General features: G+C 38.7%; 1 protein-coding gene across 1 annotated transcript in view; it reads left to right on the forward strand.

Moving 5' to 3' along the window:
• The first annotated feature begins 258 nt into the window (after positions 1–258).
• Positions 259–23,963, forward strand: part of grp (serine/threonine-protein kinase grp) — a 96,367-nt gene continuing 72,662 nt past the window's right edge. Inside the window, exon 1 of the mRNA XM_065224088.1 lies at positions 259–572. The gene's annotated coding sequence lies outside the window, so the exon portion shown is untranslated. The remainder of the gene's footprint in view (positions 573–23,963) is intronic.

Here is a 23,963-nt window from a genome sequence, read left to right on the forward strand (position 1 = left end):
TATACGTAATCACAGTTTCCTAGTCGATCACCATTTAAATTCGATGGCACTACAATAGTCTTTTGCGTGCACGCGCGTGAAAACACTTCAAGGAGTGCTTTGACGCTATTGCTGACGCATCGCAACGCGTGTACTATGACATGTGTAAGCGTTTCACGAAGCATTTTGCATGGACGTTCATCAAAGCAGCTCAGACGCACACGCACACGCGCACGCGCACGCTTCGCTAAACGCGTTACTATGTCATCGGCCTATGACGAGAGTGTACGTGCGAGTGTGCGTGTTCTCTGGTTCTGCCATATTTGCCATCAGTCAGCCAGCAGCGCCACATTTTTCTCCATTCTTTCGTGTCGTCGCCGCCGCCGCACAAAGAAGTTGCTGTCCGGATTCAGGAACAATCTGAACGGAGATTAAAAATCCAAAGAAAAAAGATCAAACCTGGCCAATCTGGCCGCCGGTTAGTGTCGAAATTGTGCACTCGAATCGATCGCGGGTGTGTGGCTTGTGTGCAGTGATTCTATGCCCGGAACATACAAGCCGGAAGATTGACTACGAAGGCGTCTCGCTGGAAGGTAAGTGTTTCTGCTTTTGTTCGATAAATATGGTTGGTAGGATAAACTTAAGCGAGTGGAAGGTTTTACGAAACTGGGTGCCTCAAAGTGGTTTTGGGCGTAAATTTGAAAATGGCCAGATTTTTCGGCAAAAAAAAACTTGAAACTGAAGGTCCCATTCGGAAACATCCAATACCTACCCATTCCAGTCCAGTTTAGTCGTGTTGGTCTGCGTATTTCGTTTCTTTTTGCAGTCATCAGCAGTAGCGGCGGCAGTGCTGCCGGTCGAGATGATTTGGTTCGATTTCGGTAGGAATGGGCCAGTTCAGCAAAAAAATAAATTTAATAATGTTATTTAATTGCGTTTTACATCTAAACAACACTCGAGGGTAGGCAATAAGTACCTAGTAATGTCATGAGATTTGGCTTCTAGGTCTGAGTCTCTAGATTACATAGGAGATTTAAGGTCGTATTCAATTCACTAACTAGATCGATGTCAACCTGTTGTAGTTTGCATTTATATCATTTAAATAGCGACCACTAAATCGAAGGTGAGTTGAATCAACTCACTTGTACCGTGTATTTCGGTCTTTAGGTACTTGTTTAATCATCTTTACATCCGGATGGGCATAGTAACCGTTTGACATGAACCGAAAAAAATAAGCATTTTATTGCCTTTATCGAACAATACTTATTGCTTTTTTATCATAATCTGTTCTACCATAAACATAAAAGAACAGCTCATGTCCAAAAGAAAGGAACTACCCTCAAATGATTACTATCCCTTCTTTTGATCATGAGTTATTTTTTCATATTCCGTGGAAGTACAGTCCATGAAAAAAAAGATGGCAAAAAAGTTCTTTATCGTTATAAATAGCGTTTTTCCGCATTTATGCCAAGCGGCAGTCAAATATGCAGTATTCATAAATAGGGAGAAATAAATTCAGGTTATAATTTTCACCGGCTGTCCAGAAAAATAAAATAAAATCCACGTAGGAAGATGAAAATACATGAACAAATTACTTAAAACACAGTCTTCAAGAAATCTCATGCAAAAAGCAGCTTGGATCGATCCCATTCATTGTTTTTTTTTCTAGTCATCCTTGTGCTGAAGAATTGAATTGTTGATTCAATCTTAGCTTTGCGTTACTATGCATGCCAAACAATCCTATGGAATGTTATTATTACTGATGGCTTCCAAATTTATTTACCTTTCCGTGCGTACTGTACGAGAAACCAATCGTTAAGATATTGTAAAAAGTCTAACACTGCTTCTTGACGCCAAACTCGGCCTACGGATTCCAATGCCTAACGCATTGAAACGCCAATGAATTCACTTCGGCCTATCGGATGAAGATACAAATTTATTCGGTTGGAGCACTTATTTTGTCTTTGGGAATTATGGGTGCAAACCTTCATATCACGCGTTCTCATTGATTTCATTCGGTAGCTTATTAAATAAGGTATCGTACCAATTTCATAATTGACTTGTTAACTCTGATATCATGGATTTATTTGAAGTTATCTGCTCGATAGGCTCAAAATGGGCGATAAGGCCGAAGTAATTATCTACCCTATTACATTAAATTCTGGGATTCTTATCAAATTCCAACTAACAATTTACACAACGTATCGTAGCTGTATGGCTGGGTTCCTAGACAGTTGGAGTTGCTGGGAGGTGGCTGGGTTCGATTCCCGGTTCGGTCTAGGAATTTTTCGAATGATTGTACTTGCCACACAACCAAGTTCCCATGCGACTATGTTAATTTTCCTTCAGATGTCACTGCTGTTCTTAATGGTGACATCTATCGGAAATTACCCATACACTTAGTTCCGTTAATTGTTAACTCGTTGTTAACAGAGGGCAGTGCGGTCAAAACATGTATGGTACCTCTATATATTCAGTTAGATTAAAATCCGAAGTCCCTCCTTTTTTACAAATTCTGCACACAAAATGCATCCGAGTCCCTTCTTTTTTTACATATTCTGGACAAAATATACTGTTTAAGCCCCGCGCCTGACAGGATTTCGCGCCGTTTTCTATGAATAGGGCGGGGCAGAAAGTATATTTTGTCCAGAATATGTAAAAAAGGAGGGACTTCGAATGTTAATCGAAATGCATATATGGAGGTACCAGACATGTTTTGCAGTGCCTGGTACTCTATTTTGTAGTCTGTGAGAGGGAAATCAGAAATAGAGCGTCATCAAAATACACGGCATATGTACCGAAAGCGAATTATTCCCACTTCTCTAATTTTCTATATGGGGATTTTTATCACTTCCTACCTGCGGAACAGTGCCATCTCTGTGGAAAATGGCCGGACGATATGATTAATTAATAACTGTGGAAGTGCATTTAGAACACTAAGTTGAGAGCACGCAATAGGCTAATATCACCGACGAACCGACGTGACAGCTCATACAAGCTACTTTCAAATTCGTGCCCAAGACGCCATATTTAAAATACGTTAAACACTACCGACATCTACTCATCCGATCGCGTCATACCATGAGCAAGGACACGAACCCACGTATAATTTATATTGCCTTGGTTCGCGTCTCACCTCGTTTGATAGATCTGATCGACCGTTTGAAAGTTCGAATCGCTTATTTGACAATTCGAATTGTGGACAAACGAAATGCTCCTGTGGCATGTCGGTTCGTCGATGCTAATATGCTATAAGCAATAAGCTTGAAATGCGAGAAAGAAAAAGAAGAAGACATATGGAGGTTTATGTTTATTACTTTTCAGCCATTCCATAGCAAAACGATATAGTGGTTCTCAAAATTTCGTAGTTTTGTTCCTTATCGCAAAATATTAGACTCGTATTTTTTTATTTTGTCATTAGGGTGACCATTTCCATGTTAGGGTGATCCAAAAAATCGTTTTTTTTTCAGAAATGACTTCAAAAGTTTATTACTTTTGAACCACTGGGCCGATTTCAAAGATCAAAAAACTTTTTAGGAAAAAATAATGATATTAAAAAACTGGGCTTGTGCTTTTGTATTAAAAACATTAATTGTATTTGTTTTTTTTTTATGATTTTCATTGTTTGTAGACATAGGGCGCAATATGTTTTTATATTTGTCCTTGGCTTTTTTACACATCATATAAAAAATCAGCGATTTTTTGGGTTTTATTTTTTTGGATACTGTTTATTATATGCAAGTGGGAACTTAATTTCTTGCTTCGAAGACTCCAAGAATTTTCCCTACACGAAACGAAAATTAAGTATTTCATTCATGTGTTTCACTTCAACCTTTGTTTCCAAAACATCAGGCTTATACTATCACAGGGGATCGACCTGCAAGGACCCTTACAGGATACCTTAGACAATTTGTCTACTAAGGGCTATTCAGCTAGGTACCCGAGCAGAGAATGAACACTAAATTTGATATTTTGATATAAGCGTTCAAAATATCAACATATTTTGCCTATCGTGTGGTCGAGTTAACAGTAATCATAACAATAATGAGATCCGAATGGCATATGAAGGATATTAAAATTATAACAAATCATGTATTCTTGATAACAAATCCATGTATGCGTTTAGATATCAGTAATTTCGTTAATAATAAACAAAATAAGTAATCAATAACTATGGTAGGAAAGGAAAACAAAAAAAAAACTAAATTAGTTTTTATTATGATATGTATCATTAAATCAAATTTAGTAATCTGAATGTTTTGAAATCTATTGGTTGATACCAAAATTCAAAATCAATCATAAATCATACTCCAGATCTCCTTCTCCCTCTCCACATCTATAAAATTGTCATCCACTAACCTCGAGAACACCGCGAGTATTCGGTTGAATGCTTTTAACTTGAGATTTAAGACATTAATAATGTATAACGGAAATGATAATTTGGCTCTGTAAAGTTTATTCGATTGAGCCTGTACAAATAAATAAAGTAATTAACAAATCAGTCTTATACATTCCATAAGACTAACCACATAGGTCCGATAAAAATGCATAAACGGTATGATCTTGATTAACTTTTTTGCAAGGCATCTGCGTATCAGTTGAATTACACATTTTATGAATAATCAGCAATAGAAATTTTTCAAATTGTACAAGGGGATTTCTATCCATTTATTCTTATTTGTAATCAATTTAAAGGGAAACATTTTTTAATTCAATCTCTCTTTGTTTACAATTTGGTCTAATGATCCATTTAGTCCCATAGCGTTAAAAAAAATGCACTTGGCTTCCCTTCCGAAGGGAAGACGTGATCAGAGATTTTGTGACTCAGAAAATCCCGGCGGCGCTGACTGGGATTGAACCCAGGCATTTTGGGGTGAGAGGCAATCACGCTTACCACTACACGACCGGCGCCGCTATTCCTTTATTTAATGTCGGTCTCTGGTCTGCACAATCTAGTGCCAATCACCGACGGACATCGATTGTCATCCATTCACGGCAATCGAATGTGCAGAAAGGCAGCTTCCACACTTGCGTAGGATATCGCACCCATTCAACACACACATGGGCCGGGACCACCGACCTCGGCTGGGATTGAACCCAGACCCATTGGGGTGAGAAAGCAGTCACGCTTACCTCTACACCACCGGCGCCGGCCTCAATCTACCTGTTCAACAACTTTCAAAACGTGAACAAATAAACAGAATATTGTTTCCAATAGATACACATCAGTGAAACTAGAAGACCCTGTGCCTTTTGAAACTGATTTGAATGTAAACACGACCCTGATTAACGTTTTCAAAGTCGTTGAGAACAGGTAAAAAGAGAGGTTCATAAACTACGTAGATCGATCTTGAGATGTTTTACAACCCAAAAATCATGTCATAGAATCGAATTTTTAAGTCCCAGAAATTGTCCAAAACTCTAAAATGCATCTCTACATCTCTAATTTAACACGATCGAGATTTTTAGTCCTAGATGCATTCAAATTTTGTAGTATGTCCGTGATCTTTCCATCTGAGATAATTTTCCTGGTTCCATAATAATGAAATGTTTTCTTAGACTGCGCTCTAGAAACGTTGGTTAGGTCCCAGAGTTTTGAATTTGTGTTGAAGTTGTGAAAGAAGATTCTATACTTGAGAAGAATGGAGACGACTAGTTCGCTAATATAGAGGCTACAAAGAAGATAACAATTTTTTTTTAGATAAAATACTCAGAGCTAACTAAGATCTACTTCTAATTCTAGACTGCGGTACTTCACGTTGCTAAACGCTAAAATTGTCAAAATTTGTCTAAATCCTTGAAAACATTTTTCTCTGTGCCTCAATTTTGCGATCTAATCACCAATTTACGATTTGCATCTAATATCAACGTTGTAAATACAGGTTGGACTCGATTATCCTGGGTTCGATTATCCGGAATTTTAACTCGAAGCAATTTGCAGAAGTTTGAAACAATTTAGTATTAAAATATACAATATGATTATTTTAACAATATTGGACGTAGCTAGGAAGAGGGGACTGAAAGAGGGGTTGTTTTGTATATTGAAACTCGGATAACCGCAGTGTAAATGCTGACTAAAAGTAAATTGGTACACACAAAAAGAGCTGTAATCCGTGATTCAATAAGTCTAAAAAGTCCATTAATGGTTGCTTTACAGTACTTTTATTAAAACTTCAAAGTTACAGCATTAGATGAACCTTCCTCTTGATGGAGCCCATCAACGCCCGCATAGTGAAAACTGGATGTCCTTGACTGCCCGCCGCTTCGTCGAAGTCGCTGCTTTGAAATTGCCCAGTATTTTTCGATTGGTCGAAATTCCGGGCAATTCGGAGGATTCATTAGCTTGGGGACAAAATCGATCTTGTTGGCAGCACACCACTCCAGAACCACCTTGGAGTAGTAGCAGCTGGCCAAATCAGGTCAAAATATGACTTTGCCCCTATTCTTGCGGGTGACCGGTAATACACGCTTTTCCCGGCAGGCCACAACTGCAAATCGCTTGGCAAATCATGACCTTCTTCGTGAACTTGTCGGCATACACGAACTTTAATCTTGCGTTCCGTTCTTTAAAATCGAGTTTGACGAATGTTTCGTCATCGATCAAAGTGCAGCCCTTGTGTTTCGTCAAAAAAAAAACGGTCGTACAAGAGCCTTGCACGCTTTTTTAATCACGGAATTCTGCTTCATGTGCCGGTTCGGATGCTTACTGGCTTTGTACGACTTGTATCCTTTCCTGGCAAGGATGTCCCGCACCGTTTGAAAGTTGGCGTTGTACCTTCTGGCCACATCTCGGATCGAAAATCGGGGTTGGCTTTAACGCACCTCAACACCTTGCTGCGCAGCTGACGATCCCTGGTTCCAGTTTTTTTTTTCGTAAGTCCGCTGATTCCTTTCCACAATCAGGGTTTCCTTGTAGGGTTTGAGCACTCGACAAACTGTTGTTTTCGGCATCTTCAGCACTTTAGCCAGCTTGGAACCGAACCACTTCGAATTTTCCAGGTGTTTGTGCACAATATTTTTTCTTCTTTCGAGTTCCATTTGACGTTATTTCTTAACGCGATTGACTACTTTGATCACACTAAGTTGTTGACAATCGTTTGTGTTATTCACATCGTCGTGATTTTGCGCTGTTAAATTTTAAGATTTTTTATCACCCGGGCTATCGTTCTTTGTTTTTCCCGTTCTGAAGACTTGCAAAATTTTACCGTTTGTTAGTGGAAAGTGCAGTTCGTTGTGATAATCGTCTATTTGGAGCATATTCCGTGTTGTGAAAACAGTGAAAAAGTTATTTAATCGGTCATCTTGTAGTATTTACTGTTGTTATTGTCGATATCAGACGCTCTGCAGAATCCAACTCCTCCTTGCGTATTAGAGCATCTCCACCGCTGTTTCTAAATTAGATTTGGAAACTGAGTCAGCATGACTTCCGCTTGTGACCAATGCGCTAAACCAGTTAAAGGCGATGAAGAATCCGTCTCCTGCATGGCTTTTTGCGACAGGATGATTCACCTGAAATGCGGCGGCACAAAGTTGAACAAGGCTTTTCTGAAGATTATCCACACTAGCCCGAACTTGCTCTGGATGTGCAACGAGTGCGCGAAGCTGATGAAATGTGCCCGGTTCAAAACTACTGTTTCGTCGTTGGGTAGTGCGATTGATTCTATCACCTAGAAACAGGAAATCGCACTCGCTGAGCTTAGGAAGGAAATTACTAAGCAAGGACAGCAGATCGCTCAGCTGTCGAAACGAATCGCATTGACAACTCCAACACACTTGAGTTCCGGCGATCTTATGCGTCAACCGCCATTAAAACGGCGCCGCGATGAAGGCTCGATCACCAGCAAACCACTTGTTGGTGGTACTATCCCTGAACCCACCGAGCTGTTTTGGCTGTACATTTCTCGTATACATCCTAGCGTGAAATCGGAATCAATCGAGAAGCTGGTCAAAGGTTGTGTACAGTGCGAGGATCTGATTAAGATTGTGCCGCTAGTCAAAAAGGGTTCGACATCAGTCGAATGAACTTAATCTCAGACAAAGTCGGAATGGCTCCCAAACTACGTGAAGTTGCTCTTACATCGGATACATGGCCGAAAGGAATTTTGTTCCGTGAATTTGAAGACGGTTCAAAAAACATGTGGATGCCTCGTTTGAACAAGCCAGCTATCTCGATCTCTCCTCCGGGACCTTCCGAGTTCTCAACTCCCATCTCCGGACAAGACCCAGTATGCTGATTCAGAATAAGATGTTGCGTTGTGAATTGGAACGCTGTAAACCAGAACGCACTGCCTGTTGCATTATGGGAGACCTCGAACTACTCGATCCAGTCGCGCTAGCTGTTTCCCGCTATCAAAGTCGTTCTATTTCCTACCATCAGCGTCGTTCTGGACCTGCGGTCGAGTACGGTGGTGGGGTCTCCCAACCATCGCTTTCAGGCAAGTATGCAAGTTAGTTACAGTAATTTTCCTGATCAGCTTCCTTCCAGTGCAACGCCTCAAGCATCTGCCGGCTATTTCCAGTTGAGAAGCACTCCTGATACCGCTCATTCACAACATCTGCTTTACTGTTCGAACAATCCTAATTCATCTCCGGGACGCACAATAGACAGCTCTTTGGAAGCTCCTGGTTCCTCCAGCCCAGTTGTGCCGATTCCTGCCAGCGTTCAGCATAGTCGTCCTGAACCTGTGGCTGGATATGAATCAGGAGTCTTCCACCTTGCCTCTACAAGCAAGTATTCACTGCCTGATGCCGATCAAATTTTCAGCCATTCTGACTATGTTAGTCATTGTGATGATGCCTCTGTAACTCCCAATCCTGGAAACCCGAAACGCACCGTAAAAAGCCCCATGGAAGCCCCCAATCCCTCCGTCTCAGTCCTGCCATCAGCAGCCTTCGTTCATCATAGTCGTTCCGGACCTGCTGTCGGATGTGGAGAGGGGTCTTCCAACCCACTCACTATGGCGAGTATCCAATGAGACTTGATGATGGTCAGTTATTGCCTGATGTATCTGGCTACGAGGTCTTTCGTTGCGATCGGAATCCTAACAACAGCCGTAAATCTACTGGTGGAGGTGTCCAAAGGCCATCGAGAACGATTCATGGAACTATGTGGAGCAGGTTTGGACAGCCATCAGGTTCCAGAATGGCCCTCCGAAAGATCAAGAACAAACTCAAAATTGGCACTATTACGGTTCTTTCGGATTCACATGATAACATATCAATAAGTACAGTCTCATGAACTGACCACATTTACGGTTGTTCTACTCTACTTTGAATTTCTATTTGCTTAATTGATCGATCAACTTTTAGGAGATTTTATGCCGTAGGTCGTCATTAGGCGTTGTTTCAGGATTGTAGCCATATCATCATTAATTTGGTCGTAGGTTTAATTCTTTTAGAATCCACCCGGAAATCCCTTCTGAATTTTCTTTGGAGCTCCATGGAACTCTACTTTTAATCCCCATAGCAGTCTCTTCTGAACTTGCATATGATTCATTTTAAGTTTTCCTTAAAATGTTCTTCTCAGTACTTAATATGGCCACCAATGTTCTTATTTTTGAATTCTCATGTAGTTTGATGTGTCACATGGGGATGTAGGTCAAAGTTTCACTTCTCCGTGGGTATCCGGGAACATGTCCAGATCTGGCCAACGTGGTCTTCAGTACTTAATATGGACAAAAATGGTCATATTTTTGAATTCTCATGTAATTTGATGTGTCGCATGAGGGTGTTGGTTCAAGCAGAAACTGGCCACTTACTCGGGGGTACCCAGAACATGTCCGGATGCGGCCAACATTTTTCTGACTACCTTAGATGATTATTTGGCTCACGTCTTGAAGTTTCTGGTTAATTCAAAAATACAAAAAAAACATCTGTAAACATTGAGCACTTCTCAGGGTGCCGCTCAACCGCACCGGGTTTTTCCAAAATGTTGAGAAAAATCGAGTTTTAGTACAATGCCGCTTTTGCTGCAACTCGCTCATTTCCAGCTCTGTATAGATTTAATCTTCTAGAACCTCGTAACAAAAGCTTTAAAAATCAGGAGCTTCTTGATTTTCTTAAAATCGTTGGTTGCTCGACTATATGATTGACTGAGAGCTTTGTATGCCAGCAAATGTATGAATTTGTATATCAGGTGGAAAGATAATGATCCTCCATGTCCAGAGGAGTCGCGAGATTTTCCTTTCAGAAAAATCGCCAGACCGGACCAAAAGTAGCACCCAGCAGCCTCTACCAACCAAAGAATGTCCCTGGAACAGCTCCATAGTCAGTGGCGTCGCCTTAACCTCAATCTACCTGTGCCCCAACTCACAAAAGATACAATTCGACAGTGAGCATGCATAAGGGCGAATACGCGATGATCGATTCTCTTCATCGATTTTCTCTTTGCATTGCCGCAGCTAAGCGAAACAATTTTCTAGAATTTGTTCAATACAGAGTAGTAACAGGTTGTATTGGCTATCAAAAGCAACAGCAAACGCACCGAGAAACGTTAAATCTAGCGAGTTATTAACAAAAGAGAAAATCGACGAAGAGAATCGATCATCGCGTATAGGCCCTTATGCATGCTCACTGTCGAATTATCAAAATATTGCTTGCAATGGATAGATATCGAGTTAACTAGAAGATTAAGTGTATTTTTCAACCGATTCGAGTATGAATATGGTATTAAATCTGTTTTTGAAAGTTGGTGCACAGGTAAAAAGTGAGGTTACGTGACGCCACTGTCCATAGTGATCTTGAAAGCAACATCCGTCAAAATAACAATGATTAAATCATGTTTGATATGTAACGAACATTAGAAAGGTATTGCCAAAAATGGTCACTCCCCGACCGACCATTTGAACTCAACTAGCAACTTACGAAACCTAAAATTGCAATTTTAAGAGCAAACAAATTACTCGATCGATCGTCGTCTTACTTGCTTGCCTGCTTGCTGGAGGTGTTTCTCCGTTGGATAAAGAAAGACCACGATTGACCGTGATCTTTCTCGAGCCTCTTGCCACCCCCTTCTTCGTTGACTGATTGCGTTCAAACGGAGGAGGCCTCTAGTACAAGTACTCTTTCTTTCCCGCCACTTAGTTGTCGTCGTCCGCCGTCGGTCAGCCAAGTTGACCGAACCAAAAAGCCAAGTATTTGCTCAAGTAGGCTGTGTGGTGGTTCACGGTTCATATTCCGGGGGTTTCCCATTGTTTCCTCTCATCCATGAACTGGTAGTACTCTTTTTCTCGCGTTACATTTTTGCTTCGCAGTTCCCGGTTCGGTCGGTACTGACTCTTTCCATCGACACGCGGTCAACATGGTAGATATGCTTATTGGTGGTATTGGTGGACGTTTTTTTTTTTTTTAGTTTTAGATCTTCTTCCTCTCAGTGGTACTTTACGCTAATTTATTTCATAGCTGATTCTCACGTGTCATGTCATATTTTTTTTGCCTTACTAAATTTGGCCTACGAGATTCCAATTGGATCGAAGAATTTATTTTAAAAATTTATGAGATTTAAAAAAAAAGCTATCGCAATTTTCAAGCCAGAAAATGCAACTCTTATAACCCACCAAACAATCAACGAAATTGCTTTTTCCTTGGTTCATACACTTCCTTATCCTTCCGCTTCAGCGCCACCCACCCAGCACACCGGTGTTTGCTGCGGGGGAACATTCGCGCAACTTTCACACACCACATTATAATCCAAATCCAGTTTTGTGTTATCGCGAGAAAACAAGGAGTAGAAGAAATGTTCGCTTCCTTTTTGTCGTTTTCCTTTTCCTCTCAGTTCGTTCATCCTCCCTTCGTCAATTCGCTTTTATACTCGCGCTTCTTCCTTCTCCTGCTGATCTGAGTGCAAGTGCATATGAGGAGTGAGCCAAGGAGCATTCATCCACCGAGAAAGAAACCACCCCAGCAACAGCAGCAGCATCAACAGCAAGCAGAAAAGCAGGTTTTGACATTTTCCCATGGTTGGGATCGTGCTTAGCAACAGGACAGCGAGAAACGATGCACACGCGGAGCCTGGCCAATGTGGAACAGTGCTGCCGGGATACCTTATTTTAGTAGCCTTGCCAGTTGTGACTGTGCACGCCGCAAAGCTAGAATCTGTCAGTGCCATTGATTACGATCAAAACAATAATCTCAGGCGAGTGTGTCAAGCTTTCTGGTTCCTAAATCAGGGTATCTACTAGGGCAATGGATTTTGGTTGGTCCTATTTATGTCATTTTCACACTGCGTCTATATGTATGCCGTGTTCTTTCAGTGAATATAACATATGGTCATGAAAAAATGAGTTTTTGGTGAACAAGTCTACCTTTCTAGTTTCTAATAATATTGAAGGAAGAATATTTTTTTCAAAATAGGATGTAATTAAACGTTTACAGTGGTGGCCTTTAAATTAGCACAATAGGCCGATTTTCATACAAACTAGCCAACTTTGGTATGTTGCAACTCGCAGGTTGCAGCTATGTTTGTTATGATCAATTGAGCTGAAATTTTGACACATAACTACAAATATGTTGAATTTTGCGTGCACGTAATATCAAATTATTGGAATCGCTTGCCGGAAATTGACGGGCTGGTTGAAAATGGCCAACTAATTCGCACATTTATAATTCAAAATTTCCGAACTCTATTGTTTCGGTTTTTTTTTTACATTATGGTAAATAACTTTTTTAAGCACGCCGTCGGCTATTGGCAATATGGTTGAAAATTTTAAAGCTATAACCAGCCCGTCAATGTACGGCAAGCGCTTCCATTAATTTGATATTTCGTACACGCAAAATTCAGCATATTTGTAGTTCTGTGTCAACATTTCAACTCATTTGATCTTAACAAAACATAGTTGCAACATGCCAAAGTTAGCCAATTTGTATGAAAATCGGCCTAATGTGCTAATTTAAAGGCAACCACTGTATATTCAGCAATGAATTTGAATCATGGTTGACCTATTATATAAAGTATCATTTGTACGCTTGGGAAGCCCGCAGGGTCGAGTGTCATAAACCAGTCGACTCAGTTTGACGACATCGGAAAACGTTTAGGTATCCGTGTGTAACAAAATATTTATGTTTCTCGGCAACCACTAAACCAAATTAGACGCAACGGCCGCCAAATGAAAGGTATGATGGTCCCATAGAGCATTTTTGGAATCGGTTAACAGGTTTCGGAAATATGGCCGAAACATGCTCCGGTTTATATGGGGCATGAGGCTAATTATTATCTCTAATGAATAAAATTCATCATGTGAAACCTCAAATCACATTATAGGGCTGGTAGCGAGTCACTTTTCTGTGACTTGGACACTTTTTTCAAGACAATCACTAAAAAGTCTCTTTTTTAAGGCCAAGTCACTAAAGTCACTTTTTCTTGTAATAAGTCACTATTTCAAACTTTTTTAAGCGTGAATTTATTTCAAGATTTATCATTCTTCTTGATAGGCCTATGTTTTGTTCTATTTTTGAACAATTCGAAGACCTTGTATAGAGTTTTTTTTATGTTTAATCGTTCTTCTCTGTCTACAGGGTGTCCACTCATTTGGCTAAATAAAGTTCCCTGAGTTTTATGTTTTTAAGACATAACAATTAGTTTTAAAGAAACAGCTTTACTATCAAATCCATTAAATGTTGAACTTACTTCATTTTAGTAAGTCTAAGATCACAACATTTTTAATGTCTTGACGTTTCGTATTAACAAAAATGTGGAAACTTTAATGAAGTTCTATTGATCTCAGAAAAGCTAGATCTAGAGACCTTTGGGGAATTCCAGAGATCTTAAAGGGAAGTCCCCGAAACTTTTGCCCAGACTATTGAATTGATTTAAAAATCCATAAGTGTGAGTTTAGACAAATTCAGTATAGTTCCATGATGGGCTGAAATAAAATCGAAAACCCATAAGATGTTCCGAAAGATTCAGCACAGAGAACTTCCGAAACATTTCAGGAACTTTACAGAAATCCAGAGAATTCCAGGGAAGTTTAAAGGTGTTTACGAGAATTCCATTTATTTTTAAAGCAGAACCGAGATCTTCATTAGAGTTGAGAGTCTTAGGGAAGCTTCGAGAACATGAAGACAGATCAGAGAATTAAAGGGCAGTTCAGAACATTTCAAGGATTTCCTTCAGAAACCGGAATTTCCGGAAACTTGCTTTTGCTTAGAGAAAATTTCTGGAACGCAATAAAAATTATATGAATATCCGGCAAATGTGAGAGTATTTCAAGAGTGTTATATCATGGGAATTTCAAGATCTAAAAAAAAATGAATATTGAGCTAAGTTGATTAAAGAACATCAAAGAAGTTCCATTAATAAAAAAGGCGAGAACCTACGTTTTCCAAAAAATTCCAGAGAACTTCTAAGAAATTTAGATATTTTTAGTTTGTTTCACTATATTTAGTGAAGTTCCGAGTACTTCGAGGATCAGAAAAAATCACATTAACTAAAGGAACTTTGCAGCGACTTACATATACAATAAGTATAGAAAACTTCTGGGATGTCCAGGCTTTCCAGGGAAAATTATTGTTTTGAGGCAAAGTTCCGTGAGCGTTTATAAACTTAATAAAACTTAAGGAAAATTGTAGAACTTAAAGGCAATTAAATCAATTCCAGTAAAATTGTGGGTTTTTTTTAGAGAATACTAAGATATTCAGGGCAGTCTAGAGAATTGTAAGGAAATTGAGAAATGTTTTGGCAGTTTTAAAAACCACAGGAAACTCTAGACTATTGAAGAAGTTATGAATTAGTTTCGATTATTTCAATTTCAGACAAATCTTGAAAACTTCAGTGAAAATCATAGAATTATATGAATTATTTCACCGGAAGCCTACAGAAGTTTCTAAAATTTCAGAATAACTTCGAAACCTTCAATACAGAGAATTTCTAAATGTCTATGGAACTTAAGGGAAACTCCGAGAACTTCAGAAACTTTTATGGACATTTCGGTAGCATCTCAAATAACTTTAATAAAGCTCCAAAAACAAAGAGAATTTCTGGGGAGTTCAATTCAATTAGCGGGAAATTTCAAGAATTTTCTGAGAACTTAAGAGATGTACGCAAGCTTAAACATTTTTTGAACAGTTCAATTAAATTCATGGTAGTACAACAAGCTTCATGAGAACTGGAAACACTTTAGAGAAGTTTCGATAATTTCGAGAAAGATATTGATCTCGCTCAAACAACTAATACGCTGTTTTTTAACGCTAATACAAAAAAAACTTCAAGAAAGCACGGATATCCTCAGAGCAGAGAAATAGGTTAAATTTAAAAAAAAAATCGAAAAATTCATTGAATTTTTAACACTTTAAAGAAGATTCATGGTCGTTAGGAAAATTGTGGAAACTTTAGGAAGTCCGAAAAAGTTTGGAGAAGTTAAAAGAAATGATGAGAAGTATTGCGAGCAGATTGCAGTTGATGTTTTTCTCATAGATTTTTTTCCATGAACTCCCGTGGAATGAGGTCCTTAGAAATTACAATAAAATTCCATGATCCTTTAAACTGTCCAAGGAATTTGACTCCAGATTCTTAAAAATTTCTTGAAGCATCATAACTTTTCAGTTCAGAATTTATAAATGTATGTATTTGTTCCTGATGATTAATTTATTCTGGATCTTTAATGTGGAAGTTAAATGTGGAGTTCAATGTGTGAATGAAAATAACTAGGAATTTTAAATGTTTTTATTTAAAATGCATTCTTAGTAAGAAAATTATTAAATTTTCTGAGAAATGATAAGATTCCCTGATACTTCCAGGTATTTTCAGGAAAAATAAAATTCCCTGCGAATTCCCGGGTTTTAATTTTTGCAGGTAGTAGAAGCTTGGAGGTTTAGTCATAAACTTTCTATTGAATCTTTCGCTTTAAAGGTTCCTATCGTACATATTTAAGTGTTTATGAGGATCTAATTGAATAAGTCTAAAACATCAAACAGTTATTTGGTATGCCATCAGAACGACTAATTTTCTTCCCTTAGGTCACTTTTTAGTCACTTTTTTACAACTATAAGTCACTATTTGGTCACTTATTTCGTCAACATGGTCACTAAAATCACTATTTTTGACAGCATTGACCGCTACCAGCCCTGACATTAGAATTCAAATTGTAAGCAGACCGAGTCCTCATGGCGGTCAATGCAGGAAACGACTAGGTCTAACCATCATACAAATATGAATTAAGAATTTTGTCAAATATGCACCTTTCTTAGTGGAATTCTAAACCCAGTTTAATGGAAATTTTCTACGAAGTTTATCGGAATAGTTAGGAGAGTTTCAATGCTATTTCTATAATATTCTTTAAAGAACACAAAAAAGAGAGGATTGGGAATTCGAGAGGCATTTCATGGAATTTACGGGACTACTCCAAGAGAATTATGTGTGCAATTTAGAGGAAATTCCGAAGATAATTCCTTGGAGTTAGTGAATACTGAAGAGAGCTTATTTCAGGAGAATTCTTGGGGAATTCTTAGGTACGAATCCATTTAGGAATTTTAAAAGAATTTCAGAAGGAATCAAAGAGCATTCTATTGAGAATTTTTTAAGTATTATGGAGCAAATTTCAAGAAACTTTATTTTTCAGATTTCAGGCACATTAATGTTTTTGTATTTTAAAATAAACTAGATAAATTTTTAAAACTGTAAGATTTTGAAGATTACATTGGTCGGCAAAATCGAAACTTTTTCCGCGCACTTCGACCAAATGAATTGAACTTTAAAAATTTTGCCTCGCTGAGTCCATTTCCGGCCTATTAAGCACAACCCGCACTTAGTCTTTCGTAATCTAGCACAGTTCAGCACCAAACGGAATGTTATTATTACTTATGGCTTCCAAATTTATTTACCTTTCCATATGTACCGTAAGATTTGATAAAGAGAAACCAATCGTTGATATATTGTCAAAAGTCTAACACTGCTTCTTGACGCCAAACTCAGCCTAACGCATTGAAACACATTTGAAACGCAAATGAATTCACTTCGGCCTATCGGATGAAGATGAAAATTGATTCGGTCGGAGCGCTTCTTTTGTTTTTCGGAATAATGGGTGCAAACCTTCATATCACGCCTTCTCATTGACTTCGTTCCGTAGCTTATTAACTAAAGTATCGTACCCAAACGCATAATTGACTTGTCAACTCTGAAATCATGTATTTATTTGAAGTTTTCTGCTCGATAGGCCCAAAATGGAGGATTAGGCCGAAGTAGTTCTCTACCCTACTCAGATTGTATGTAACACTTACAGTTTTTGAGTTTTTCAGAATTCACAAAAGTACGTATTTTTAAGGATGTTTTTTTTACTGTTCTCCAAAGTGGAATTAATGCTCCGCCCTTCGAAAAATATGATAAGATTTTGTAGAATAGGCTGTATCGATACGGGATAGTAGGTTGTTTGGAGCACGTGCATTGTTGAGTTGATTTTTAAGCCAGGTTTTCCCTTATCCGAAATAATAGTCTGTGTCCGAAGTAACTGTTTTGGTTTTAAAATGCTCTTGTAGAACCTCGATAAAACTTGTAATGTAACTGGGAGTATTTTTATCACATCAGCTAAGATTTAATCAAACCGGGAAAACTATGCTACACAACTGGGATTTTAAATTATTAAATCCAGTGAACATCCTGATCAATGAGAATTTTCCGAAATTATTTCAAGGGTATGCTACGAAGGATTTCGATTAAATGTGACGAGATTTCCAGGGGAAATTCAACGGAATTTGGAAGAGAATTCTAACTAGTGTTCATTGAAGTTCGTAGAGTGTTCCTGAAGCTCGTAAAACTCTCCGAGTGTCTGCTAAATGTTCTTGAAGTTCGCAATATTTTCCTAAAGCGGTAAAATCTTCACTGAAATTTACAAAACTGCGCTGAAGTTCGTAGAACGTTTTTAAAGTTTGCAGAACTTTCCTAAAGTTCATTGTAGCTCCCTGAAGTTCGCTGATTTATCTATAGTTCGCAGAATTGAAATTCGTTGAACGTTCCTGAAAGCGAATTCTAAGAAGAAATCCAAGGTACTTATAAGTAGAATTCCACGAAAAGTGAGAGAATTCTGAAAAGAATTCAATGAAAATTCTGAGGATAATTCCAAAATTATTCTTAGTGGTATTTCTAAGCAGTTTTGAGGAAAGTTTCAAGGAAATTTCCAACGAAGTTTTATGGTAACTTTCAAAGGAATACTATGGAGAGTTTCAAGGTTGTTCCTGTAATCATCTTTCAAAGAAGATTTCGTTTGGAATTCTGAGGGCCATTGGAAGGAATTCATGGAACCACTCCAAGAGAATTCTGAGTGTAATATAGAGGGAATTTCGAAGATTATTCCATGGAAATTTTAGAAGAATACTGAGTAGAGATATTTATATGGTTAATCAGAAAGCATTTTATAGAGAATTTCTAGAGTATTATCGAAGACATCAAGAAGACTGGCAACTCTGCCAGAATCTAAGCGACAGATACAGTAGGGCTGCGCTCGAGTGAAGGTGGAAGTAACGCATAGAGAAATGAGTGAATACACAAACAATTCTTCTGAGGTTGTAATCTTTGCAATCCAATCCGTTCGAAGCATTTACCTTTTCGCGGCAGATGACGCTATTGTGCCGGTCTCATAGCGGTCGTATGAGAAATTGATAGAGTTACTAGTCTTCTTGATATGTTGTCTTCGGTATTATGAAGCAAATAGTGAGGAATAAATGCATAAGATAAAATTTATAATTTATATAAAGTTCCAAGTTGATTTAAACACATAAATTGTATCGAGATAACAGAAAAAAAAAACATAGTTATCTTAAAAACAATTTAGAGTATTTTTCTTTATGATTTGTTAAACAAATTTAAACTTTAACTTTTGATAGTTGAAGTTATAAAGCAGTTCTTTTAAGCTATTTATGACATTTAAATTATTGCTGCGCCTCCACTAAAGGGTGATACGGTCAAAATTTGGTCAATATCAACTTGACGTATTTCTTTCAATTTTGCATTTAAAAAACCTGAACACCCCTCATTTTGAAGGTGTGTGTGTAGAATGTTGCTCCTATTTTGATTTTGGAATTCACTCTTCAGTTGTCAAAATGATGTCCAAGCAAGAAGAGCAGCGTATCAAAATTTTGCTAGCGCATCGCGAAAATCCGAGCTACTCGCACGCAAAGTTGGCAAAATCGCTAAAAGTTGCCAAATCAACCGTTACAAATGTAATTAAAGTGTTTGGGGAACGTTTGTCGACAGCCAGGAAGTCTGGATCGGGGGGAAATCGAAAACCGGAAGCCGCTGAGACGACAAAGAGAGTTGCCGGTAGTTTCAAGCGAAACCCTAACCTCTCTCTCCGAGATGCCGCAAATAAGCTGGGTGTATCGTCTACAACTGTGCATCGAGCCAAAAAACGAGCCGGACTATCGACTTACAAGAAGGTAGTGACTCCAAATCGCGATGATAAACAAAATACGACGGCCAAAGCGCGATCCCGGAGGCTGTGCACGACGATGCTGACGAAGTTTGACTGCGTGGTAATGGACGACGAAACCTACGTCAAAGCCGACTACAAGCAGCTTCCGGGACAGGAGTTTTATACGGCAAAAGGAAGGGGAAAGGTAGCAGATGTTTTCAAGCACATGAAACTGTCAAAGTTCGCAAAGAAATATCTGGTTTGGCAAGCCATCTGTACCTGTGGCTTGAAAAGCAGCATTTTCATAGCTTCCGGGACTGTCAACCAAGAAATTTACGTGAAAGAGTGTTTGAATAAACGTCTGCTGCCTTTCCTGAAGAAACACGGTTGTTCCGTACTGTTTTGGCCGGATTTGGCATCTTGCCATTACGGTAAAAAGGCCATGGAGTGGTACGCCGCCAACAACGTGCAGGTGGTTCCCAAGGACAAGAACCCTCCCAACACGCCAGAGCTCCGCCCAATTGAGAAATACTGGGCTATTGTCGAGCGGAACCTAAAGAAGACCAAAAAAACTGCTAAGGGCGAGCAGCAGTTCAAGGCAAACTGGCTTTCTGCGGCGAAGAAGGTGGACAAGGTGGCTGTACAAAATCTGATGGCAGGGGTCAAGCGTAAGGCCCGGCAATTCGGATTTGGAAAAGCAGAAGCCTAACTGAATATTTTTCCTGAATTTTATACTAATTGAACTTGAAAAAGAAATTTAATTTGATTTTTTAAATAAACGATTTCACCGATTTACACGCGTTTTCCCTTGACCAAATTTTGACCGTATCACCCTTTAAACTGAAGTGCGTGAATCTGAGTTGGGACTTCCGACGTCAAAATCTCCACTGGCGACATAAGAAGTTATCAGTGTTATCAGCGAAAACGTCGCTTTAGCTTTCAGTCACATGTACCATAAGCAAACACGTTTGTGGCACTTGAGTCACAGACAAGCAGACATAACACATTGAATATTTCTCACTGTAAAACATCGTCACCAAAACATTACCGCCATCTGTTGAATACACTGTGGGTAGTACGCTGAACAGATGGCGGTAGTGTGTAAATTTTTCAATATGTTTTCACTTCGGAAGTATTGATTCTTATTGTTAAGCCATCTTAACACTCAATTGTGACACGACGAAGTATCGACGCTAGCCACATAGATGAAGCAGTTGTTGTACCAACAAGAAGATCTCACTGTTAATATTTTGTGGCCACACGGACCTTCCATGGATCCAATCGAAATTTAAATTAACAGTGATGTGGTTTAGTGAACGTGCATATGATAAATTTGGACGAAAGTCCTATCGATCGAAAGTCGATGACCTTTTGAAGACTTCATCTAGAAATCTATAGGGTTAACTACCCCATTTCCGGCCTACTAAGCACAACTCGCACTTAGTATTTCTTAATCTAGCGCAATTTAGCACCAAACGGAATGTTATTATTACTGATGGCTTCCAAATTTATTTACCTTTCCGTACGTACCGTAAGATTTGATAAAGAGAAACCAATCGTTGAGACATTGTCAAAAGTCTAACACTGCTTCTTGACGCCAAACTCGGCCTACAGATTCTAAACTTGGCCTAACGCAATGAAACGCCAATGAATTCACTTCGGCCTATCGGATGAAGATAAAAATTGATTCTGTCGGAGCGCTTCTTTTGTTTTTGGGAATAATGGGTGCAAACCTTCATATCACGCGTTCTCATTGACTTCGTTCGGAAGCTTATTAACTAAAGTATCGTACCAAACGCATAATTGACTTGTTTACTCTGAAATCATGGATTTATTTGAAGTTTTCTGCTCGATAGGCCCAAAATGGGCGATTAGGCCGAAGTAGTTCCCTACCCTAATAGTAAGAATTATAGAAGGTCTGGTATAAGAGAGGAGCGGACTAGCTGGTTTTGAGCCTAACGAACTGTCAAAGCCAAAGCCAATCAAGTAGCGCCTATCTTGATTGCATTGGCCGTGTTGCTAGAAATCATTTCCTTGGAGGCCAAGGCAGTTTGTTTTCAAACTGCCCCTCTTCTAGTAACAACCGATAATCCTTGATTGCTTTTTCAAGGGGACGTATCTGCTTTTGTAAACAAAGATTCAAACGTCAATTTATGGAAACTGTTAGCACTCCCACGCAAACTAACACCACCATTCGAAAGGGTAATGTTTCCCCAACAAGATGGTGTTATTAGTTTCGACAAATTGACGTTCGAATCTCTGCTTACAAAAACAGATACGTCCCTTTGAAAAAGTAATCGAGAATCGTCAGTAATCCATAAGAACAATCAACTACCTGACTCTCTCTCTCTATGTTATCAATATGTAATAGCAAAGATATAGTTTTTTTATTTGGTTACAAAACACTAACTGCCTCGTTAGCTGAACTGTGCCAAAGCTAGACACAGACGAGCCAAAATAAACCCCAATACCTATTGTTAGTCAAAGTAAATCACTTGCCCTTCCGTAGATTCCCATATCGACGGATGTTAGATGCACTGCGCTGGTATGTGTAAATGCTCCTAGCTGTAGTTGTACCGGTCGGTGGTGATGATGCTAAGCGTGGGCGGTTTGCTGTGTGTATGTGTAAGTATGCCTAACATACTATCCATGTTTGCAAACCCATTAGAAGGGTTTTCGTTCATCACATACCTACCTTCTGACACGCACAACCGAACGCTCCCATCATCAGCGCGAATTTCGCTATCCTAGGGACAAACTTCCGAGTATTGATTCTCGACCTGCCCCAGTCTGATTTTTGCTTCTCACACATCCGTGCTGCTCCTGTGAGAATATAGACGAGAGAGCGCGAGAGCGCGCACAGGACGTTTTCATTCTTATCAGGAGGAGGCGGCAGCAGTGTACCATGCTGCTCTAGGTACATCTACTAGTAACGAGACTTCCGGCACTTGATCTCGGGAAATTTAAAATCAATAACACTGTGTTAGTTGGTATCAGAGCAAAAAAGAACTACATATTTGCATTATACAAAGCGACTTCCATTGATGTTAGGCCTTAGGATAAGGATAAGGAGGTGTGACAACTATTAGCTGCTTTGAAATTTATCATAATATTATATTTAGCCAGTAATTTGGCAGTTATGATTGACGCATCAGAGTGTTTACTTATTGCTTCTGTATCGGTTCTAATCGTCCTAATTATCCATGCTGTTGGTTCAACAATGCCCAATTGATTCCAGATCCAGAGTTGATTGGCGTTTCTATGATTATAAAACTTTTGTTGTCATGCCAGGTTCTGATAATTGACTCAAATTTCAAAACACATTATTTCCGTAACGTCTGTGTTTTTCAATAATTTTGTAAAATCTATACTAGCTATCTGTTCGAAAAAGTTAGTTTTATCAAATGCACTTAGGCTAGAAAAATCGAGTTAATTGTAATTCGATTCCATATACATTTTAAACTTTTCAAAAACTATTAAAAGCTTCAATGATGTTATGGTGCTGAAAGCAATTATTACACTTGAAGCTTAATTTTAGAGACTTACAATTTTTTTTTTAAATTTGGAAATACTGCGATTTTTTTTAAACGATTTAAAATTTCACACTTTAACGATTTATTCGGTATCAAAAGATTTAAAATCTATCGATTAATTTGCTGAGCAATGATTTTTCAAACATTGCCAATTTGCCGTTACACATTTTACCGGAGGCATCGTGTTCGGAGTGTTAAAATGCAATAAATCGAGGCTTCGCATTTAAGAGAAAAAAAAATATCCGGGCATAGAAAATTACCAGCTCCAAAACTCAAACAATACTAATAGGTAGTTTAAATTTTAGGACTTTAGATAATGGAAAGATCCTTGATTTGTAAAAAAATACAAAAGCAATGATCATAAATTGAAAAACTTTATTAGATCTAGAAGTTGAATTTATCTGAAATCACTTATATATTTTTTTTAAATATAAACTTGATTGTAGCCATGTTGCTCAAAAATATTTGAATCTATTTAATTATAAATTTATTGGATGTGTTATTTGATGTAATTTTTATTCCCCATACCAAATATCAAACTTTAAAGATCACTACAAACAACTTGCTCCATACAGCACGATCCTAAAACTTATAAGTCTAGAAACTGTTAATGGTTCTGGTGGAGTTGCTTTAGCTGTGGTATGGGGTTTTTGCTCGAATAATGACGGATTTACATACAGAATTAAAGGTTTAACGGAAACGAATAAATTTGCACCTATAATTGTGATAGTGGTTTTAGAATAATAGAATCCATAGGCAAAACTAAGTTTATCTATTATGGGAACCAAAATTACCAACTACCACAACTGTACCAAGATCATCCGATTCCGCTCAAGAAAACAGTGCGCGTTCTGGGGGTAGTACTGGATCGCACCCTAAGCTTCAACCAGCACTTCAGGATGGTAAAAGAAAACTGTCGTAGCCGCATCAACATAGTCAGGACAATATCCCGGCCGCATCACTCCAGCAACCGTTAGATCCGCCTTCGAGTCGCTCGGGCTGTTATCGACAGTCGACTTTTCTACTACCTCGAAATAACCTGCTTAGCCACCGAGAAGCTCAACCACATCCTCGCTCCGGTATACAATACCTACGTATGCATCGTATCCGGCCT

The sequence above is a fragment of the Ochlerotatus camptorhynchus genome, unplaced genomic scaffold, assembly GCF_037179485.1.
Source record: "Ochlerotatus camptorhynchus isolate MF236.1 unplaced genomic scaffold, CSIRO-AGI_Acam_v1.1 ptg000204l, whole genome shotgun sequence".
In the NCBI taxonomy this organism is placed as follows: Eukaryota; Metazoa; Arthropoda; class Insecta; order Diptera; family Culicidae; genus Ochlerotatus; species Ochlerotatus camptorhynchus.